The sequence below is a fragment of the Sitophilus oryzae genome, unplaced genomic scaffold (assembly GCF_002938485.1).
Source record: "Sitophilus oryzae breed Bouriz unplaced genomic scaffold, Soryzae_2.0 scaffold_1111_pilon_pilon, whole genome shotgun sequence".
Taxonomy (NCBI): Eukaryota; Metazoa; Arthropoda; class Insecta; order Coleoptera; family Curculionidae; genus Sitophilus; species Sitophilus oryzae.
The window spans coordinates 68,798-90,025 of record NW_022145740.1 but is presented as its reverse complement, the minus strand read 5'-3'; the positions used below and the strand labels follow the sequence as shown (position 1 = coordinate 90,025).

Here is a 21,228-nt window from a genome sequence, read left to right as displayed (position 1 = left end):
TCAAACAGTGACTGTTTAATAAAATATCAATGAACTGAAAATTCCAGAACTCTCCTTATCAACAGATTTTTTTCCTATTAATATAAATTTCAATAAAAATTTAGGGTATATTTAAAATTAAATTTTTATTTCTCTATATTCATTATAAATTATACACATCATATAAATGAAATACAAGATATTTACAAATATGTTTTTTCTTTATAAAACTGTCTCTGTTGTTTCTTATAAAACTCTTATTAAACAAATATAATATAATTGGCATATAATCCTATGCGCTTATGTTCTAGTTAATTGCTAAATATTTCTTTGTTTCGTAGTGATCGAAATATGAAACTTTGCTGGTCTGTAACAGAAAAATAGTCGAAATAAATTAGTTTATAATAAAATATATTATAAAATTTTTCTTTTCTTAATACAAAAATAGCTTTACAAAACAGAAAATAATAATAATATTTTTAATTTAAGTAAATATGAAATGGACATTAACTTACTCTCTGAATTGCGAATGGATAACCAGAGGGCATATAATCACAGAATACTCTCAAACCTCTGTAAGGAACCCATACTCTTGTTCTAAAATACAAAAATAATATAAATTTCTATAACAATTATACAGTGTGATTTTTACCCTATACGCATAAACTTGGGAAATTATTGCTGATGACAAATAATGACTAATAATGAAAAAAAATGTTAGTAAAATATTTTTAGATTCTGAATTAATTTGAGTTTTTTTTTCACAAAAATTTTTCAACTTTATCAGTAAATGCACATTCAATTTAATGGAATTTACGTTTTTTGTTTTTATTTCAAATAGTTTGTTATCTCCGTAAATAAAAATATTTTACTATTGTTTTTTCCATTATTAGTCATTATTTGTCATCAGCAATAATTTCCCAAGTTTATGCGTATAGGTTAAAAATCACCCTGTATATGAATGATACATTAATTAAATTATTAGAAACAACTAGAAAAGTGTGAAAACTCATAGAGTTTTTTCTAAAAATATAACTCTTAAATCATTACTAATTATTTTAAATATTTTTAGTTTTAAGATTTCCTTTTCTCAAATTTAGCTGTATAATTAGGTTCTCACTTTTTGAATGAATATGTACTTTGTTATAAAATTTTATATATTAAAATTGAATTACAAATAAAAATAAACAAAAATAGTAAATTAATTCCGTGTTTAAGTAGTAAAGAATTTTGTAAATTGATATTCATATACAGGGTATCCCAGAAATAAGTGCAAGCATTTTAAGGTGTGGATAAGATCTCGATAAAAGAAACATATTTTCTCTTTATCATTTTTCAATTAAGTCCAAAATAACGGAGTTATTTTACTTTCACAAATTTCCAAGAAAAAATGATTTTTTGCTAATATTTTGAGAACCACTGGATCTTTTCTAGATTTTCTTTCTTGTAAATTTAATCTAATACCTATGTTGCCACATTATGAAGAAATTATGTTTTTTAACTAAAAACTAAAAAAAAATCCAAAAAATTTTTCATAAATTTTGGAATTTTCAAATTTTTTGTCGCGAAAAAAAAACTCATACGCTTGTTTCTAGGGTTAAGCTATACTACCAGTTAAGATACTTGCACTTATTTCTGGGACACCCTGTATAAATAGATTGTTTACACATTTTAAAATTTTAAATCAGTACATCAATATGTTTTTGATATTTCGACTAAGATATCAAATATAATATGATATAATTATTTCAAATCTTCAAAAAACACTTTCAAATACTTTTATTATAACTTTTTTTAAATTGGTTCAGTGTCTTTTAAAACGAGACAGTTTTATTGTAATATTTTATATATTTTAATTTAATGTGATAGTTACCTAAATGGATAATCATAGTATGAGCTGAGTGGTCGTTGAATTTTTTCGTCATAATAGTATCTAATATCGGGAAAATATCGGAAGTTATATCCATCCTCGTCCCTGTATATTTCAGTTGCAACATCCTAAAATTAAAAATCCTTTGATCTACTAATGCATATTTTATTAAATGATACATCTATGTTTTCATACTGAAAAGTTAAGAGTAATTTATAACTTCTGTCGCACTAAATATCAATTTAAAACCCTGTACCGGGTGGCCAATGAAGAATGGACGCCGGCTGTATCTCAGAAACTACTTATCGTATAACTTTGGGAAAAAAATTCTAATAATTAAATCGACCAAGAGAAATCGCTGGAAATTATTTTCAAGTTCGAAAAATGTCCGCTAGGGGGCGTTTCGCTGATAGCCAATCAGAAAATGGTTTTTTTCTCAAAAATATGCAGGTGAACAAGTATTTTAAATATTACTATTGTAATCTTCGAGAAATTTGTATTTTTTTTGATTAGAGTGTTTTGCTCTATCTCATAAAATAAAGTAGTGGGGGAAGGTTAAACTTGCTTTTATTAAAATAAGGATAACTCTGGTTTGGGTTAACCGATTTAAACAAACTAGGGCTCGTTTAAAAGAGCGATTTCTCTTGGTCGATTTACTTATTAGAATTTTTTTCCCAAAGTTATACGATAAGTAGTTTCTGAGACACAGCCGGCGTTCATTCTTAGTTGGCCACCCTGTACATACAATGAGAAAAATGTCTATTTCACTTAAAGCAATTTTTAAATACATTGATTATTTGTATAATCAAAGACGATTTACGCAAACGCATAGGCAATGCTTGAAATAGGAAGGAGAAAATCTTCACAAAGGAATAATTCAAATATACAGGGTGTTAGGTAAATTAATAAAATGTGAAATTATGTTTTTTAACTAAAAAGCTAAAAACACTAAATCACCACAATACACCAAAACACTTTTACTTTTACACTGGACGCGCGTTTCGCTAACCATGTTAGCATCATCAGCAGATGATTATAAAATGAGTTTATTATAAAGTGAGTTTATAATCATCTGCTGATGATGCTAACATGGTTAGCGAAACGCGCGTCCAGTGTAAAAGTAAAAGTGTTTTGGTGTATTGTGGTGATTTAGTGTTTTTATTTTGCTAAAAAACTAAACTAAAACTAAACTTAACTACAACTAAACTAAGAAAAATCCAAAATTTTTTTCAAAAAATTCCAAATTAAAAAAAAATTCGCGAGAATAACCTTATTATATCGTGCTTATGGGGTCGAAAAATACTACCCCTTAAATTATTTGCACTTATTTAAGACACACCATGTATATTTTGTCTGATTTAAATTAAAAAATTGTAAATTAGAATTGAATATCAAATGTTAGAATAATGCATAGTATAACAAAACAAAATACTAGCATGTTGACAACAAATGACATAAAATAATAGGTTAGAGAAAATAAAATTTTACTATTAAGTCAAATAAATAAAATTTACGATTCACTAACTCTACTATTAAGTGTTTTTACCCGTATTTTTTACTGTCTACTAATCATTGATTATGTTTTAATTACTTCTTATCTTCTATAATACAGAAAAAGTTATGCAATATTGGTACTTACGTGTATGATTCAATGCACTGTTATAATTTTTAAACTTCAGGTTCAACAAAAGGTGGAATGTGAGTGAATGTCACTACTGGGAAACGGCCAAGTTTTGACGCTTTTTCAAGGAATGCCAACTCACACGGATTTAGAAAATAAAATTAGCTAATTTCAGATAGGTGAAATTTAATCGGAAACCACGCGCTTACTGTAGCCAGACAAATTTTTGATATTGAACTTTGAATTATAACATAGGTATTCAATTTTATTAACTGGGAATTTTCTAAAGGACGCAACAAAAACAGCAATTTTCAAAAATGATAATTAATAATAATTAATAATACTAACCACGATCAATATTAAAAAAAAAACTACGTGCAAAAACTAAAATGATAGGCCTGTTTTCATGTTCAAATATGCCAACACTCCAGTTTTACGGAACGGTTGGTAAAATTCTGGCAACCTTTTGAATTTCGAGCTCGTAACATGTCAAAAATGTAAATTTGTTTGGGTAGCGCTTTAACGTTACCAGATGTTTTTGTTGACAAACGCACGTAAACTCTAATAAGTACCACAATAAATACACACATATGTAAAATTTATATATAATCCTGGGCGAAATTTAAATTCGATTTAATTAATAATAAATAAGGGAGGAAATACCACCAACTAAATTTATCGTTGTACGTAGCCATCAACAATGATTGAAATAATTGGATATTTTGATTTTACTTGTTTGGTGCTAATTCGAACATTTATCGGCTGTTATCACTAGCCTTAAAACGGAAACGGACGAAAAATTAAGTAATATGATTAATTTTTTGACGATATTTAAATTCGTTTTCCATAATAATCTGAGACTAGTCAAAACGAGATGAGAAATAAATGGATTTAATTTGAATGATTTCTAATTTAATTGTTGAATATATGTATTAAATAATATAGGTTAGGTTACGTGCTCGTAACTTCGAATAAAAAGAGTAAGGCATAGATAAATGAGACAAGTTTATATTGGAAAGTGCCCATAAGAACAATGTAAACACTATTTGTGTGTTGCATACAAGAAACTTTATTTTATAAAAGGACATGTACGTGAAATACCTATGAAACATTGGAAACCGACGTTACGCCACGATCAACGATGGTTTTTGCAGTTCACAGTTCACAACACAGTTTTTAAGTTTTAATGCCACTTTTTCACAATTATCACGGGTTTGAGTACGTAAAATTTAAATTAAACTCCCAAGATAGCTATAATTACTTTGTTAATGGACTATTTAAACACATTTTTTTTTCAATGAAGACGGTTTAAATTTTAAAAGATTTTATAATTTTTGACGATTCTGACTTTGACAATAGAAAATTATTTCTGTTATTGTTTGGCGATTGTTCTTAGCAACCGCTATAGCAGCGCCAGATCGCGTAAAAACAATTAGATATATATTTTGACGGGCTTTTCAATCTAAATTTATTTCCTTTATCTATGGATTAAGGAAGGAGTATAATGCTATCCATGTATTAATGCGTGGTCGACGGAGGGTGGACGGAGGAAGAGGACTCTAGGGTGGGAATCCTTGACAGTTCTGTTTAACGATTCATTTGAAACATTTGAATTTGATTTGAAATTTTGCGGATTTGTCAGTCTTTACTGAGCTTATTTTATGTTATTTGTTATTTATTCTAATACTGATAGTTTACAGGTAGTTGATCTGGAAGGATTGTGGCAGAACTTAAATTAACAGTGAAATTATTGCAATTTATCGAAAAAGACTGTAAAATAGTTGTTTGTGTAGCGTGCGGTAGATCTTGGTATAAAATGGAAGGAAATAATGGAATAACTTTTCGGTTAGTAAGTGACTATATAATATACATACTACATACGTGTAGTAAACCGATCATTTATAAAATTCACTTAAAATTAACTAATTATATTATATTTTTGCTTTTATTTACTACTTGTCAAAGATTAGATGTCAAAGAATTTAGATACGTCAATTTGACTTATCTGCTTCAGTAGCGTATCGGATGTTTGTGTTAATAAATAATTATTACAACTTATTTATTTTTATTAGAATTATATATTTTTATAACAATTTTAATAACTACCAACATTTATTCGCAACGTAAAATAAAACAAAAAAAAATTGAGTCTACCCCACGTCTACCCTACATCATATTTTTACACGTTTTGAATAAAATTAGAGCGGCACTGATAAACCGAAATTTAAGTCGGCCGTTTTACAGTCCCTCGCGGTCGATCTATTTTTGATATGCTCCTTCCTTAATTTTTTTATTCAAAGGCTCGTAATAATCTTTGATAATAAAACTTATCTTAAACTAGTTTTATTAAGGTATCTTAAACTAGTTTCATTTCTGTAAAATGTTTGTTAAAGGGTAGGTATCTAATATACAACAAAACACATTTGAATTTAGTTGTAAGAAATTTTATTATAATTTTTTCTAAAAATAAATTTAAAATTCAAAATGTACTTTCATATGTGTGTATCATATTGTTCCATCTTCCTTTGTTAGTTCCTGGTTAACAGTATTTTGGAATCGTCCAACTATACGTTTCTGATTTAATAAATAATTAAGGGGTACTCAAAAATGCGATTCTGTATTAATCAAATGTTAGTTCTTCAATTTTATTCATTTCTAATCTTGTTTTGAACGCCAGGATGAAAATAATAATTTTCTTTTTGCTGTGGATATGTAAATTAATTTATTATTAATTTATTTAATTATATGCATATTTAGAAATTGATGGTGGTAGGAAATTGAATTTATTGTGAAGTTTTATATTATAAACTTTTAAAATAAAATATTTAGTTAGGCTTATTTCGTTTTATACTTTTTCTTTTTGCGTCTGTAACTGACCTTACTCTCTTTGCTGATTGGATTTCCTCTCAGGTATGCAGTACTATGCCTAACTGCCAGTGGCGGTTCTTCAATAACGGACATTTGTACAAAAAAAATGCTAATTTAATTTTTTATCATTTTTTCATTTTGTTTAGGTAATTTATATATATTTCAAAAACAATTCGTCATAGGCTTGAAATCAGTATTGTTGCGAGCCGGTGTGGACTCGACCTAACCTCACAATATGGCCCGCCCTTGGATGACCTTAACATCGCATAGACACCGCAATGATTCATTCGTTCGAGAAGAATCGAGACCCACTAGAATGGACTCGTACATACGAGAACATTCGAAAACCTTCTCTATGCGCCTAACGATCTTTGGACTATTCTAGATTTCTTTTACCTGTCGGTATAAAAGCCGGCGGCAGTGGCCTAGAGAGGGCAGTTATAAATATACAGTTGACGCGCTAAAATTCAAAATAAATTCTTAGTTATAAATCGTTTGTAAATAGTTCTATGTCTTTTATCGTTATTATTTTTGTTAATTAGTGTTAAATAAATAGTGTTTAAATAAATTGTGACTTTCTATCCACACGGAACCGACGAAAAAACGTAACAATTGGTGTCAAGTGTGGCGTGTGTGATAGACTAGAAGAATAAAAAGACTGACCATGGCTCTGAAAAAATTGTTGAAAGACTTGAAAGTGTCCGAACTGAAATGCGTATTGGAAGAGAGAAAGTGCGAGACAGGTGGAAAAAAAAAGCATTTTGCTAGACTGAGAGACGTTTTGGTGGAGGAAGGTGAGGATCCTGACACATTTTACTTCGAGCTGGAAGGTGACCTTGACTCGTCATTGAAAAATTTACAAGACAATTTAAACGACAACTTGAACAATTTGAATAGTAAAATGATTAACTTGGAAGAGAATTTGAATGATAAAATGACAGAGAATTCTCAAAAATTAGACGACAACTTGAACAATTTGAATAGTAAAATAATTGACTTGGAAGTTAATTTAGAAGAGAAAATCAGTGATAAAATTAATATTTTGGAAGATAAGATCGCAGAAAATTCTAAAGACATACAGGCCAGCTTTAATAATAAAATACTTAATTTAGAAGAAAAGATAACAGAAAATTCCAGGGAATTAGAAGAAAAGATTATAGAGAATTCTACGGAGCTACAAGACAAAATAACACAAATTGAGGACGATGTAAATAAAAAAAATCGAAATTTTAAAACAAGAAATAGAAAAGAAAAGGCCAATTCACCAAAATGTCAAGAAACATCGGAGGCACCGAAACTAGTCGAAAATAAGTATATCTCAAAGTCAGTTATTAAGCCTCCACAGTTTGACGGAAAAACCGGTTGGGCCAATTATTTTTGCCAGTTTGAGGCCGCTGCGAGAGCGAACGGATGGACAATCGCTGAAAAGGCTACCGCTTTGACTGTCGCACTGCGAGATGCGACTGATATTCTGCAGACATTGTCACCATCGGAACAGGGAGATTATCAGCAATTGGTACGACATTTAGAAATGAGGTACGGCCAAGCTCATTTGGAACATGTCTATCATTCCCAGCTAAAAATCGCATTCAAAAGTCAAATGAGTCTCTGCAGGAGTTTGAAGCCGACGTAGCCCGCCTCGTTCGCCTTGCGTACCCTGCTACGCCAGAGAATGTTATGGAGCGGTTGGCAGTACAGGCATTCTCCGACGGCTTACGTGATAACGAGACAAGACAAGCACTTATCTAGCCCATCCAACGCACTTGGTGGATGCTTTAGCACGTGCCCTGGAATTTGAGGCCGCGAAACAAAGTTCTCGGTCTCTAGTGAGAAGTACGGGCGGTCAACCAATGTTCCGACGAATCCGTGGAAAGCATTGTGCGGAAAGTCATGGAGGGAGTACATGGGCAAGAAAGGACCGACTTGTTGCTGGAATTGCGGCCAGGCAGGACACGTAAGAAGTCACTGTAAAGAAAAAGACGTGGACCCGGTTTCGCCAAGTGTCGAATCAAAGGGACACATATCAAGCAGTACCCAACAGGTTCCAACGAAAACTGCTCAAGTCGCATCGCTACAACACAAGTTCAACAGCATTTTTGTGGATGGTTTCGTGGATGGAGAGTTACGAACCATGCTTTTGGATACGGGTGCAACCAAAACGATAATCAGGCCGGATATCCTTAAAACATCAAAAGTTAAAACAACACAATGGCGACTACGTACAGCTACAGGAAGCTCCGCTCTCATCCATGGAGAGGTAGATCTTAATTTTGTTATCGGAAGCACCTGTTTTAATCATCGAGTGTTAGTAGCAGACATCGAAGATGAACTTATTCTCGGAATGGACATCATGACCACTAGAGGTTTTGAGCTAAACCTCAAACAAGGAATTTTGAAAATAAATGAAGAAGAAGTGGTTCTGCATCGAAAATGTGAGGAGACGCTTCGCGTGGTGGTAGCAGAAGATGTTTCGATCCCTGAGCGCTGTGAGATATTTTTGGATGGTTGCCTAGAAGGTAAAATGAATAATGGGAGTATTATTCTGTTGGAGCCAAGGAACCATGACAGCGAAATAGGACGAGGGATCGCTGTTGGAAAAGCCCTGCTACGAGCGAAGAAAACTGTACCGGTGAGAGTAATGAACACGAATTATTATTCTGTATCCTTGAAGAAGGGAACCCTCTTAGGGTACTGTTGTTCGGTCTCCTCAGTCGTTCGAAGCGTGGAAGCCTCCAAAGTTTCGACTTCAAAAATTCCGGACAAAATGGTGAAGGAGTTAGTAAACGTTAAAGGATTATCTCCCGAAAATAGAAGAAAATTGAGAAACCTGATAATCAAGTATCAAGATGTGTTTGATAAAGGAGAAGCAGGACAGAGAGGTCGTACCAATTTAGTACAACACAAAATTGATACCGGAGATGCACGACCAATCAAACAAAATCCGAGAAGACTTCCGCTCGCCAAACGTGAAGAAGCTGATAAAATCCTTCGAGAAATGAAAGAAGAGGGTGTCATCGAACCATCTAACAGCCCGTGGACATCGCCGGTAGTACTAGTAAAGAAGAAAGACGGTACCACCAGGTTCTGTGTTGATTATCGGCAGCTCAATAATGTTACCAAGAAGGATAGTTATCCCCTGCCGAGGATAGACGATACTCTAGACACGCTGGCGGGGTCAACGATATTCTCTACGTTAGATCTGAAGAGTGGATATTGGCAAGTCGACATGGCGCCGAAAGACAGAGAGAAGACAGCGTTCTCGGTGGGCTCCGGACTGTGGCAATTTACCGTCATGCCTTTTGGATTGTGCAACGCGCCAGCTACCTTTGAGAGACTAATGGAGTCTGTGTTAAAGGGACTATCCTGGACTACCTGTTTAGTGTACCTGGATGACATCATAGTGGTTGGGAAATCCTTTGACGATCATCTGAAGAATTTGGAAGAAGTTTTCAAGCGACTAGGGAGCTCTGGTTTGAAACTTAGCCCCAAGAAATGTCATCTGTGTCAAGAAAAGGTACACTACTTGGGCCATGTAGTCTCCTCCCAAGGAGTTGCGGTAGATCCACAGAAGACCAAGACAGTGGAAGAGTGGCCGATACCTAAAGATAAACATGAACTACGAAGCTTTTTGGGACTATGCACATACTATCGACGCTATGTACAGGGTTTCGCCACCATCGCAAAACCATTGACCAGAGTTACCGAAGGCGAGAGGCGTTTCTCTTGGGACTCAGATTCTGACGAGGCATTCCGAAAATTGAAGAAGGCCCTGACTAGTGCGCCCATACTTAGCTACCCCCTTGGCAACGGAAACTTTATATTGGATACCGACGATACTCATACACAACAAATACATTGTGGTAGTAATGGATTACTTCAGCAAATGGGTCGAGGCCTACGCGTTGCCAAATCAAGAAGCGTCCACGATTGCTGATGCCCTTGTTAAAGAATGGATCTGCAGGTTTGGTGTTCCCATGGAGCTTCATTCAGATCAGGGAAGAAACTTTGAGTCCAATCTGTTCCAAGGCGTCTGTGAAGGATACCGACGCTAGCAATGTTGCATTAGGCGCTGTTCTGTCTCAGATCCAGGATGGTCAAGAAAAAGTCATTGGTTATTTTAGTAAGACCTTGTCAAAACCGGAAAGGAACTACTGTGTAACCAGACGAGAATTACTAGCAGTAGTTAAAGCAGTGGAACACTTCTACAAGTATCTCTATGGAAGAAAGTTCTTGTTAAGAACAGACCATGCTGCTTTGAAATGGCTGTTGCAGTTTAAGAATCCTGAAGGGCAGGTAGCTAGATGGATTGAACGATTAAAAAAATTTGACTTCGACACAGAACATCGAGCTGGGGCAATCCATCGAAATGCCGACGCACTTTCCAGAAGACCTTGCGCTAAGGACTGTAAGCATTGTTCCCGAGCAGAAGAGAAAGAAGTGAAACTCCTAAGAACAACTGTGGTTAATGATAGTTGGCAACCCGAAGATCTTGCAAATGACCAAACCAGTGACCCAGAATTAGGTTTAGTAATTAACTGGAAAAACATAGGCCAAAGACCAACGTGGGAAGAAGTTTGCAGATATTTGCCGAACGTAAAGTCGTACTGGGCCCAGTGGAATTCCTTGGTAATAGATAACGGACTACTTCGCCGTGTGATCGAGAGACCGGAGGGACAAGAAGAGAGAAGGCACATCGTCAAGAGGGTCCCAGAAGTCTTGGAGGAAGTTCACAATGGAACCAGCGGAGGACATCTTGGTGTTACCAAGACACTTGGCAAGCTGCGTGAACGGTTCTACTGGGTGAACTGCAAAGAAGATGTGAGGGCCTGGTGTAAGAAATGTGACATTTGCGCAGCCATTAATGGGCCACAAAAGCGTGGTAAAGCCCCTATGCGCCAGTACAATGTTGGTAGTCCCTTCGAACGAATAGCGATCGACGTGGCTGGATTACTTCAGCAAATGGGTCGAGGCCTACGCGTTGCCAAATCAAGAAGCGTCCACGATTGCTGATGCCCTTGTTAAAGAATGGATCTGCAGGTTTGGTGTTCCCATGGAGCTTCATTCAGATCAGGGAAGAAACTTTGAGTCCAATCTGTTCCAAGGCGTCTGTGAAGTCCTGAACATCCGCAAGACCAGGACGACTGCTCTACATCCACAATCCGATGGGATGGTTGAACGCATGAACAGAACTATCAACCGTTATCTGGCCAAAGTAGTCTCTGACCACCAAAGAGACTGGGACAAATTTCTTCACCTGTTCCTGTTGGCCTACCGTTCATCCGTCCAAGAATCTACAGGGCAAACTCCAGCCAGCATCGTTATGGGACGGGAAGTGCGCCTACCCTGTGATCTGAAATTTGGTTGCCGACCGGGAGAAGAAGTCGCCGGAGAAGATTATGTCCACACACTACGTCAAAGGATGGACGACATTCATCAGAGAGTCCGCCTAAATATTCAAAGTGCTAGTGACCGAATGAAGGAACACTACGACATTCAAGCTGAGCATGGAGGATACCAACCAGGGAAGTTGGTGTGGCTATATAACCCGCAGAGACGTCGTGGGTTATCTCCGAAGCTACAATCCTCGTGGGAAGGGCCATACGAAGTCATGGATAGAATTAATGACGTCGTATACCGTATCAGAAAATTGCCAAAAGGAAAACCGAGGGTAGTCCATTTCAACCGTTTGAGCCCCTACCAAGGCGAAATAGAAGATCGTGCTGGGACCGTGAGAACCTGCAGCTTTGATCCCCCTGATTCGGAGATGTCCTTTGACGATTTCATGGCCCGATACAACAGCAGTGAGAAGGCTCGCTATGGTGTAACCAAAGAAGATCAACGAGACCTCTTTTCCGTGCCTCCTGATTATTCGCTCGCTCATTGTGTGGCTCGAGATTTGCGGATGTCCAGAGGAATCGCTGCGACGTTCAATGAGAAGTTTGGGCGTGTCGGAGAACTACGCCGACAGGATCCAGAGGTTGGAAGCGTCTTGAGGCTAACCGACAATGCACATGGTCAAGCAAGGCACATCTTCTACCTGGTCACCAAGGAATGGTCCCCGAGTAAGCCGACTTATCTCAATCTATGGAAGACCCTGATTGAACTGAGAGAAGCCCTGCTAAACAACAACATTGCACGATTAGCCATTCCGAAGCTGGCGTGTGGACTCGATGGTTTGAGTTGGCGTACAATCCGGAACATGATTGAAGTCTTGTTCAGATTTACGGGAATCGAGATCCTCGTTTGCTGCTACAACCCAAATTGCAAATAGCGAATAAAAATAATTAAAATAAAAAAGTGTATTTTACAATTCCCCCCGGCCCCGCACCCCTTTGGCTAACCTATAATGTCAGCTATGTCGAGAGATGGCGTTACGAAAATGGAACCGATTTATTACAAGGAACTTGGGCTTCTTTTTCGTTAGTATATTCTGTGGTTTTAAGTCTATGAAGTCTATGGTGGGTTCATACAGCCAAATAAAATAAAATAAGAATAAAATAAAATAAGAAAGTTGGTTATATGGGATACGGTACATGCGTTCATACGAGTAGTAGTACATACGAGAACATTCGAAAACCTTCTCTACGCACCTAACGATCTATGGACAATTCTAGAGTTCTTTACCTGCCGGTATAAAAGCCGGCGGCCGTGGCCTAGAGAGGGCAGTTATAAATATACAGTTGACGCGCTAAAATTCAAAATAAATTCTTAGTTATAAATCGTTTGTAAATAGTTCTATGTCTTTTATCGTTATTATTTTTGTTAATTAGTGTTAAATAAATAGTGTTTAAATAAATTGTGACTTTCTATCCACACGGAACCGACGAAAAACGTAACAGTATGCATAAAAATCTACTACTTTCTAAACAAAACTCACAATCACTATATTTTGGATCTACGTACTAATTCAATGAATTTTTTCGTCATTTTACCGTTAAATTAAAGGACATAAAGGTTAATCTAAAAAAGAGCTAGTTTCGGAAAACCTAAGATTTGGCAGCATTCATGGAAAACAGGGCACATATTAGATTTTAGCAATGCATAAATTATAATGAAAGAAAGCGATAGACTCTAAAAAATCTATTTTTTCGGTTCAATTCTTGTCAAGAAATGTAGTTATAAAATGTCTATACCTCTTGTGGCCGATTCATCTCTCGAAAAAAGTCTTATGGGTATTTCGCCTGTAAAGAAATCTATAAAATAAAATAATTCTTTTTTGTAAACACTGTTGCGTTAATCCAACGGAGACCAATAATTGTCAGCATTGGTTTACTAATAAACAAATTTGCCTAACGGACAAAAAAAACACTTAACGTTTAGTACGTACGGGAAGTACATCTCTTCCCGTCGTCTGAAGCAAACCATCACAAAGAACAAAAAAAAACTATTTGAAATATCCAAATGCAACTTTAGTTTTTTTCAAACAGATACGTTTATAAAAAGCGTTGACCAAAGAATATACCTAGCTAGAGAATGGACTCTGCCATACTGAAAAATGGTCCTACAGAAATGGCGCCATCTATTGAGTAGGGCTTGTTTTAAATGAATCGAAGCGCGGGCTTTTAATTAAATTTGATTATTAAATCTTATTTTCTACACAAATTCAACAATACTAATAACAAGTATCGTTGTGATGTGTAAAAAATAAGATTTAACAGTATAATTTATTCAATTATTATAAATAAAATTAAAGCCAAACATGTGTAAATATTATTTATTATTTTTAAGTTTTTATTTATAAGTCAAATATTTAAACATCATTTATTATAAGAAAACAAGATCAACGTAATACGCCCAAAGTTTTGTAAATATAAATAGGTATACTTAAATGATGGCAAAAATAAAAGACTTACATTATATTTGTAGGGCAACAAACAAAAGGAATTGTCTAATTAAGTCACATAATAATATAACAAATTATAGTTTGAAAAACGTTTTGATAATCATTTGATAATATTATGATTGGCGCTATGACAACGACAATATTTTTTGAGAATTTGACAATAGTATGACAATGGCCGTTAGAAACTATGGAAACTACAAAAAAATTCTGATTTAACGCCATCTGGCAATAACTAGTAGCAACTTCTTAACCTAAAAATTAATTGCACTACCACCTAGCGCCCGAGGCTGGAACTATTTTATTTGAAATTTTCGTGGAAACGGTGGAACCGCTTTTGCTATTTCACTTTCCGGCCCCTGGCGTTGACGTTCTGTTAAAATGACATTATATCAAGTTAAACTTCAAAATTAACAATTACTACCTGACAACAATTACTCAATAAGGTAAAACCAAAAAGCTTCAAACTTTCTGTATGATTAATTTTTAATTTGTTTTTAATTTTTACTTATGTTATGTTCTTTAAAATCAAAAAAGCGATTGCCATATATTACTCACCTATACAGATGCATGAACAATACATTTATTTTTATTAGATTGTATGAAAAAGCCTCTTTTATTTTTCTTTTAGAAACTATCACTTCTTTCATTATAATGTTTGCGTTGTTAAAATCTACTTTGTGCCCTGTGTCCCATGAATGCTGACAAATCTTAAATTTGTTAAAATCGCCCTTTCTTAAATAACCTTTATGTTCTTTAATTCGAACATTTAAGGGTCTATTTTTATATATTTAGATTTATTTTTATTTATTTATTCACTTTGTTTAATGTAGCCCCAAAGTATTGCACCACGCGCCTTCACTGAGCCCAACTGCATCCATAATTAAGTTCATTCCGTTGCGATTGTAAAGTTTACTATTTTTCCGTGAGATTTTCTCATCGTAAAGCCGAACGTTGCAGTTTTTTTTCTGTTGATATTAAGTAAGAACCTTGGAAAAACTGGGTCAGCCTTATATATTTGTAAGCGGGGCGGCATTCTTACCGCTTCGCATTATTAAGTAAATTGTGTGTGTAAACATGCAGCCCCTATTCGCTGGCAATTTTTAATTTTGCGATATTGTGCCCGGCCGAATCTGAATAGAAAAGGGCTTAGTTGGTAACGGTTAGCCCAGCCTTGGGATACATATATCGGGTTTTGTATTTTTTGAAGCGGAGAACGAAGCAAAGTGCCTTGAAGAGTTTCCGTTTGGGTAAACTTTTTTATCCGTAGTTAAAGTTTTCTTATTTTTTAGGGTTATATTTTGTAATATGTACCAATAAATACAGAGCGTCCCAGGCTGAGCGTGCATTAGAAGTGTCTAGAGATCTACAATATTTAGATCGGAGATTTTTTGCACGAAATCTATCGATTAAAAATATTTTCAATATGGCGGCACTTTCGAAAATACCGGAAATTGACAGCAACTTTCTTATTTTATTCTTATTTTAAATGGGTACCACCTCTTTTTTATTTCATACACTCTATATATAACATTACCATTTTTTGGGAAAAAAATATTTAAAATTTTTGGAGAAAAAAAACTGCCTGTCAAAAATATCTGTATAGCCTAAACGAGAAATCTAGTAAACACAGCCCAAGTAGCATTTTCAAGACTTGCGACCACATATTTACTAAACACAACGTTGGATTAGTTACAAAAAATAGTTAGCTCCCTACCTTGGGTATTAAAATAAATTTAAACGTTTTTATAACGTTGTGCCGACGTTGGACTAGTACTACAGCAAAGTAGAAGCTTCTGCGACGTCGAATAAACGTTGTCTTGTAACCTTTTTGCTTAAGTGATCTTTAGGTGATTCGGACAACGTAGTTACAACGTTGGACAATATAGGAGATTTTCCGACGTCAGTTTCAGGATCTATTCAACGTTATGTAAACGTCGTCTGTTTTACTAATTCCAACGTTGTTTAGATTTCTTTATTCTTACGTTGGTAGGACGTCGAGTCACTACCTTTTTGCAACTGTATTGAACCATAACCTTAAATCTTAAATTTTCACTTCATTGTTCTGTTCAGTCAGACAGTTCAGTGCTGTTTTTGTTTTTATAAATAAAACTTAATTAAAATGGGACATAAGAAAGGTACATATAAAACTAAATTTAAATATACATCGACATATATTACCGATGTTTATCCACTCCCTCGTTTATTTAGATTATAGAGGGCGGCACAAGCTAGACTCTAGGATGACTAAATTAGGCAATCTTGCGACTAGTATACTACCTGTTAAGGCCGAACTGCGACTTTATTAGTCCAGTATGCGACTACTCGAACTACTCCATCTTAATCTCCCAAAACAACAAAGTGAAAGCCGCCATGTTGTTAAATAAGAAAATGTTTCGTTCCTAAAATAGCAATTCCTGCTTTTTGAATACATTAACTTGAAATATTTGACTCTAAAAATCACGCGGAAACAATTTTTTCGACTGCGAATAAATTATTCTCATTTTACTAAAAAAAAATTCAAGAAAATTTTTAAAACTTTTTTAATTTTAAGGCCCATTAGTATTATTCAAAGTAGAAACAATACATTTATCAATAAAGTTGTTTGCGTTTAACTTTTTTCCTTTGGGTAATGAGTTACAGAGTCGGTTAAAGTGTTTCAATAATTATGATCTTAAAACATCCTCCACACTTAAATACTTTTGTTTTGTTTTCCTTCACTGCCATCTGACATATGTCTCTAACTAAATCATAAAAATAATATGTTTACTATAATTATCCCAATTTAGGATAAAACGCGACTTAGACGCCATATTAGTTTTGTATTTCTGTGAATTAGGATTTTAAACAACGTTGCCAGTTTGTATTAAATTAGACTTCTAGCCAACGTCGGTATCCAACGTCGTTTCGACCCAAAAATTATTCTCCAAACTAGTGCAGACTAGGGTTGGTACGAGGTTGTGCCGACGTTGCGCCCCGACGTTTGGTCGCGTGACACAACGTTGTCCCGACGTCCAAATGCTGCTTGGGAGCCACTGTGGCATAAAGAGAAGACATGAACTATTAAAAAAAATTAAATTGTTCGAATGTCATATAATATTGGCCGTAGCTGTCATGGAATTGAGCGATTAAAAAATTATCATAAATCATTTTTTTCAAACGGAAATCCACTTTTTTTTATTTCACTAGTAAATAGGTTTCTTAATTCGTTACTTTTTGATTATATAATATGTATGTTCCTATACCTAAAATAAATCGTTTTTATGTTATTTAAGATTTAGTTTTAAAGCCTAATTTTTTCTTCATTTTATCCTAGCTTCCTTTGGCATGTGTCAAATCATGAAACAATTTATTTCCTTCTGTCAAAAAACTAATTATTTGAATTCCGTAAAGTGTATTTATAAAATATTTTAATATACCCGGTGCGTCTCAAAAGTGGCTCACCCCTATAACTTTTTTATTTTTTCAGATGAAAAACCGAGATTTGGTATGTTAGTATATAACATAAATTGGGGATTAATTGATGGTATTCAAATGTGTTTGGTCACTTCCTGTTTCACCGGAAATGACCACAACTTTTGATTTTTAAATGGCACCCTTGTTTTTTGTTTACTTTATTCGATAGAAAATGACACTCTGAATAGAATGACGTATCATATGTCAACTTTTCACATTTTCTTATATGGTTTATTTGAAATTGTAACATGCGGTTCATAACGACAATTTGACTCGAAATACCAAGTGTGTGGTACCATATTATTCGTAAAAAAATGCTTTTTCCAAACATGCTAATGAGCCACCCTCGTTCCATTTGAAAACATTGAGATATGATTAAAAATACAATTGGGGCATTTTTAAACCGACTAGGACAAGACACGAAAAACATTAGACGATCAAATCTATTTTTCCAAGATTCCTTGATTAGCAAAATAAAAACACTAAATCACCACAATACACCAAAAGCCTTTTACTTTTACACTGGACGCGCGTTTCGCTAACCATGTTAGCATCATCAGCAGATGATTATAAACTAAAGTACAATCTACAAGTTGAGCGTTTATATACTCGCCCAGTGGGCACCGAGTGGGCGTGGCAAAATATAGCCAACCGAGTCAGAACCCACTGAGCAAAACAGTTAGATTTCCGCCACTAGAGTAGTAGGAACAAAGAACTTGAAGGAATTGGACCGTTGTCTCTGTTCATACTATCTTTACATTTATTAATTCTGATGCTTTCATATGCATCTAATTGCCTGTAATTTGAGAGTTGTTTAATTAATTTTAAATTATTAAGACCTATACAATGTTCTTTATCAACAATATGTTCGACAACGGAAGATTTATCCGGTCTACCATATCTTATCTGAGCTAAATGTTCTTTAAATCTAGTTAATATTGATCTTCTAGTTTCCTCAACATATTTCTGATTACAATCTTTACAAGAAATTTCATAAATACCCGACCTTTCCAGTGGAGGTGTTTTATTCTTTGGATTACCTAATAATTGTTGTAATTTATTATTAGCACTATACACAAGTTTATAATTGACATTCTTAAAAATTCCTTTTAGACCACGGGATAACTCTCTATCAAACGGTATCGAAAAATATTCAGACGTATCTTTCTCCACTTGAAAAGTCGAATTTTCAGAAATCATTAACCTATACCTACGTTTTCTAATTAATTGATCAACTCGTGAAGGAGAATATCCATTTACTCAGCTACATTCCTAATGTAATCTCTTTCTATTTCATATCTTTCGTTGGAAAGTGGGAAACTAAATAATCTATGAACTAAGAAATTTAAACTAGCCATTTTATGTTCAACACTATGATGTGATTCATTAGGAATATATCTGCGTGTGGTCGTATTTTTCCTATAGATATCAAATTCCAGGCAATTATTAGCATTTCTAATAACAAATACATCTAGAAATGGTAATCTGTCGTTGTTCTCAATTTCATGCTCATTTCTTGTAAAGATTGTAATCAGAAATATGTTGGGCAAACTAGAAGATCAATATTAACTAGATTTAAAGAACATTTAGCTGAGATAAGATATGGTAGACCGGATAAATCTTGCATTGCCAAACAAATTGTTGATAAAGAATATTGTATAGATCTTAATAATTTATAATTAATTAAACAAGTCTCAAATTACAGGCAATTAGATGCATATGAAAGCATCAGAATTAATAAATGTAAAGATAATATGAACAGAGACAACGGTCCAATTCCTTCAAGTTCTTTGTTCCTACTACTTTAGTGGCGGAAATCTAACTGTTTCGCTCAGTGGGTTCTGACTCGGTTGGCTAGATTTTGCCACGCCCACTCGGTAGTATAAAAACGCTCAACTTGTAGATTGTACTTTAGTTCATAATCATCTGCTGATGATGCTAACATGGTTAGCGAAACGCGCGTCCAGTGTAAAAGTAAAAGTGTTTTGGTGTATTGTGGTGATTTAGTGTTTTTATTTTGCTGTGTAACACCAAAGGTTCCAACCCTCAACTGTAACCTTGATTAAACATTAGTGTTTTTAACACAGCCATGGAACTCTAGATTGAAATTTAAAATACGATTTTTTTTAAAACGAGAATGTCAAAATTTGACATATGATATGTCATTCTATTCAGAATGTCATTTTCTATCGAATAAAGTAAAAACATACCGAGGGTGCTATTTAAAAATCAAAAGTTATAATCATTTCCGGTGAAACAGGTGGTAACCGGAAACAAATATTGAATACGTCAATCTATACTATTTTATCATCATATACTAACATACCAAATCTCGTTTTTTTAGGTGAAAAAATAAAAAAGTTATAGGGGTGAGCCACTTTTGAGACGCATCCTGTATGCTGAGCGTGCATTACATTTTATATAAAAACATAAACAATATTATTTAGTAGAGTATTTAAATTTACTTTAAATATAAATTTCAAATAAAAATAAAACCTTTTAATGTTAATTTGTGCTTGAAAAATATTTTAAAACACTACTTAGAAACGACAGAAGCTACGATAAGTCGGCAATATTAAAATATGTTTGACATTAAGAAGTTAATTACCTTTAATTAACTTTAAATAACATAAATTTTTCCATGCTGTCTGTTACCATTTTGTATTTTTTGCTAGAGAAAAGCAAAATAAAAAATATTAAATATTTTTGAAATAAATGTGTTTATTGGTCGTTATAACAAATGTTTTTATAATTAATAATAAAATTCATAGCAATTTTCAGGTCGAATTTCGTAGTCTGTAGAAATGATTTCTTATCTAAATGAAAGAAAAAATGTATAATTAAAATCCCAAACGAATATATTTGAAGGGTTCAGAAGTCAATAAACCATTGCATTGCATTGAGATAATGAGATTTAAAAAAACAGATTTTTTTGTCGATCTCTTCCTTACATACAATTTGACTTTCATTTTTTAAAATCCTCCTTTTTAGATTTCATTATCTCACTGCAATTTTTGATTGATTTACACTGATTGACTTCTGAACCCCTCCATTTACAAGTACATAATTATTATATAAAATTAAAGTATATGAAATTTTTGCTTCTTTATTGACAGATTATATTATTGACAGATTTGTCCACCATTTTAACAAATTAAAATAATAGACAGAAAATATTGAAACTCACTCTTAATTGTCTCAAAGACTCATCCGTAGGAGTATAGTCCATTAAATGAGAGGGCCAATAATGTGGATGCCATCTTCTTGTTCTAACGGGTTCATAAAAATTAAGTGGGCCTCTTATATTATAGTCTAAATAATACTTCGAATGGGGAGCGTACTGATAGCACTTGTGGCCGTATGTGGGATCGTAGGATATGGTTATCATGTCGTCTAAAATTTAGAGTTATACGAAAATAAATATATAGAATTACCAAGAGCCTGTGTAAAGTATATAAATTATTATATTAGATAACTAATTTTCAAAATTATTTAATATAAATTTTCTTTTCATTTTAGATGATGATTTTACTATCTACATACCCAGAGTTTCAGAAAATTTTTGTACGAGAAAGTCGCCTAAACCATACCAGT

The 21,228-nt window shown here is 33.9% G+C and overlaps 1 protein-coding gene and 2 long non-coding RNA genes across 9 annotated transcripts in view; all 3 read right to left on the bottom strand.

The window, feature by feature from the left end:
- Positions 1–21,228, bottom strand: part of LOC115881689 (uncharacterized protein CG45076-like) — a gene marked incomplete at its 5' end in the record, with an annotated part of 225,172 nt that overhangs the window by 140,047 nt on the left and 63,897 nt on the right.
- On the bottom strand, positions 111–3,583 carry LOC115881754. The gene is made up of 4 exons (XR_004050084.1): positions 3,489–3,583; positions 1,853–1,977; positions 495–576; positions 111–346 (listed from the first exon to the last, which is right to left on the bottom strand). It is a non-coding gene; the product is annotated as an uncharacterized LOC115881754 (long non-coding RNA).
- Positions 20,336–20,962, bottom strand: LOC115881760. Its single transcript, XR_004050085.1, has 2 exons — positions 20,822–20,962; positions 20,336–20,450 (listed from the first exon to the last, which is right to left on the bottom strand). It is a non-coding gene; the product is annotated as an uncharacterized LOC115881760 (long non-coding RNA).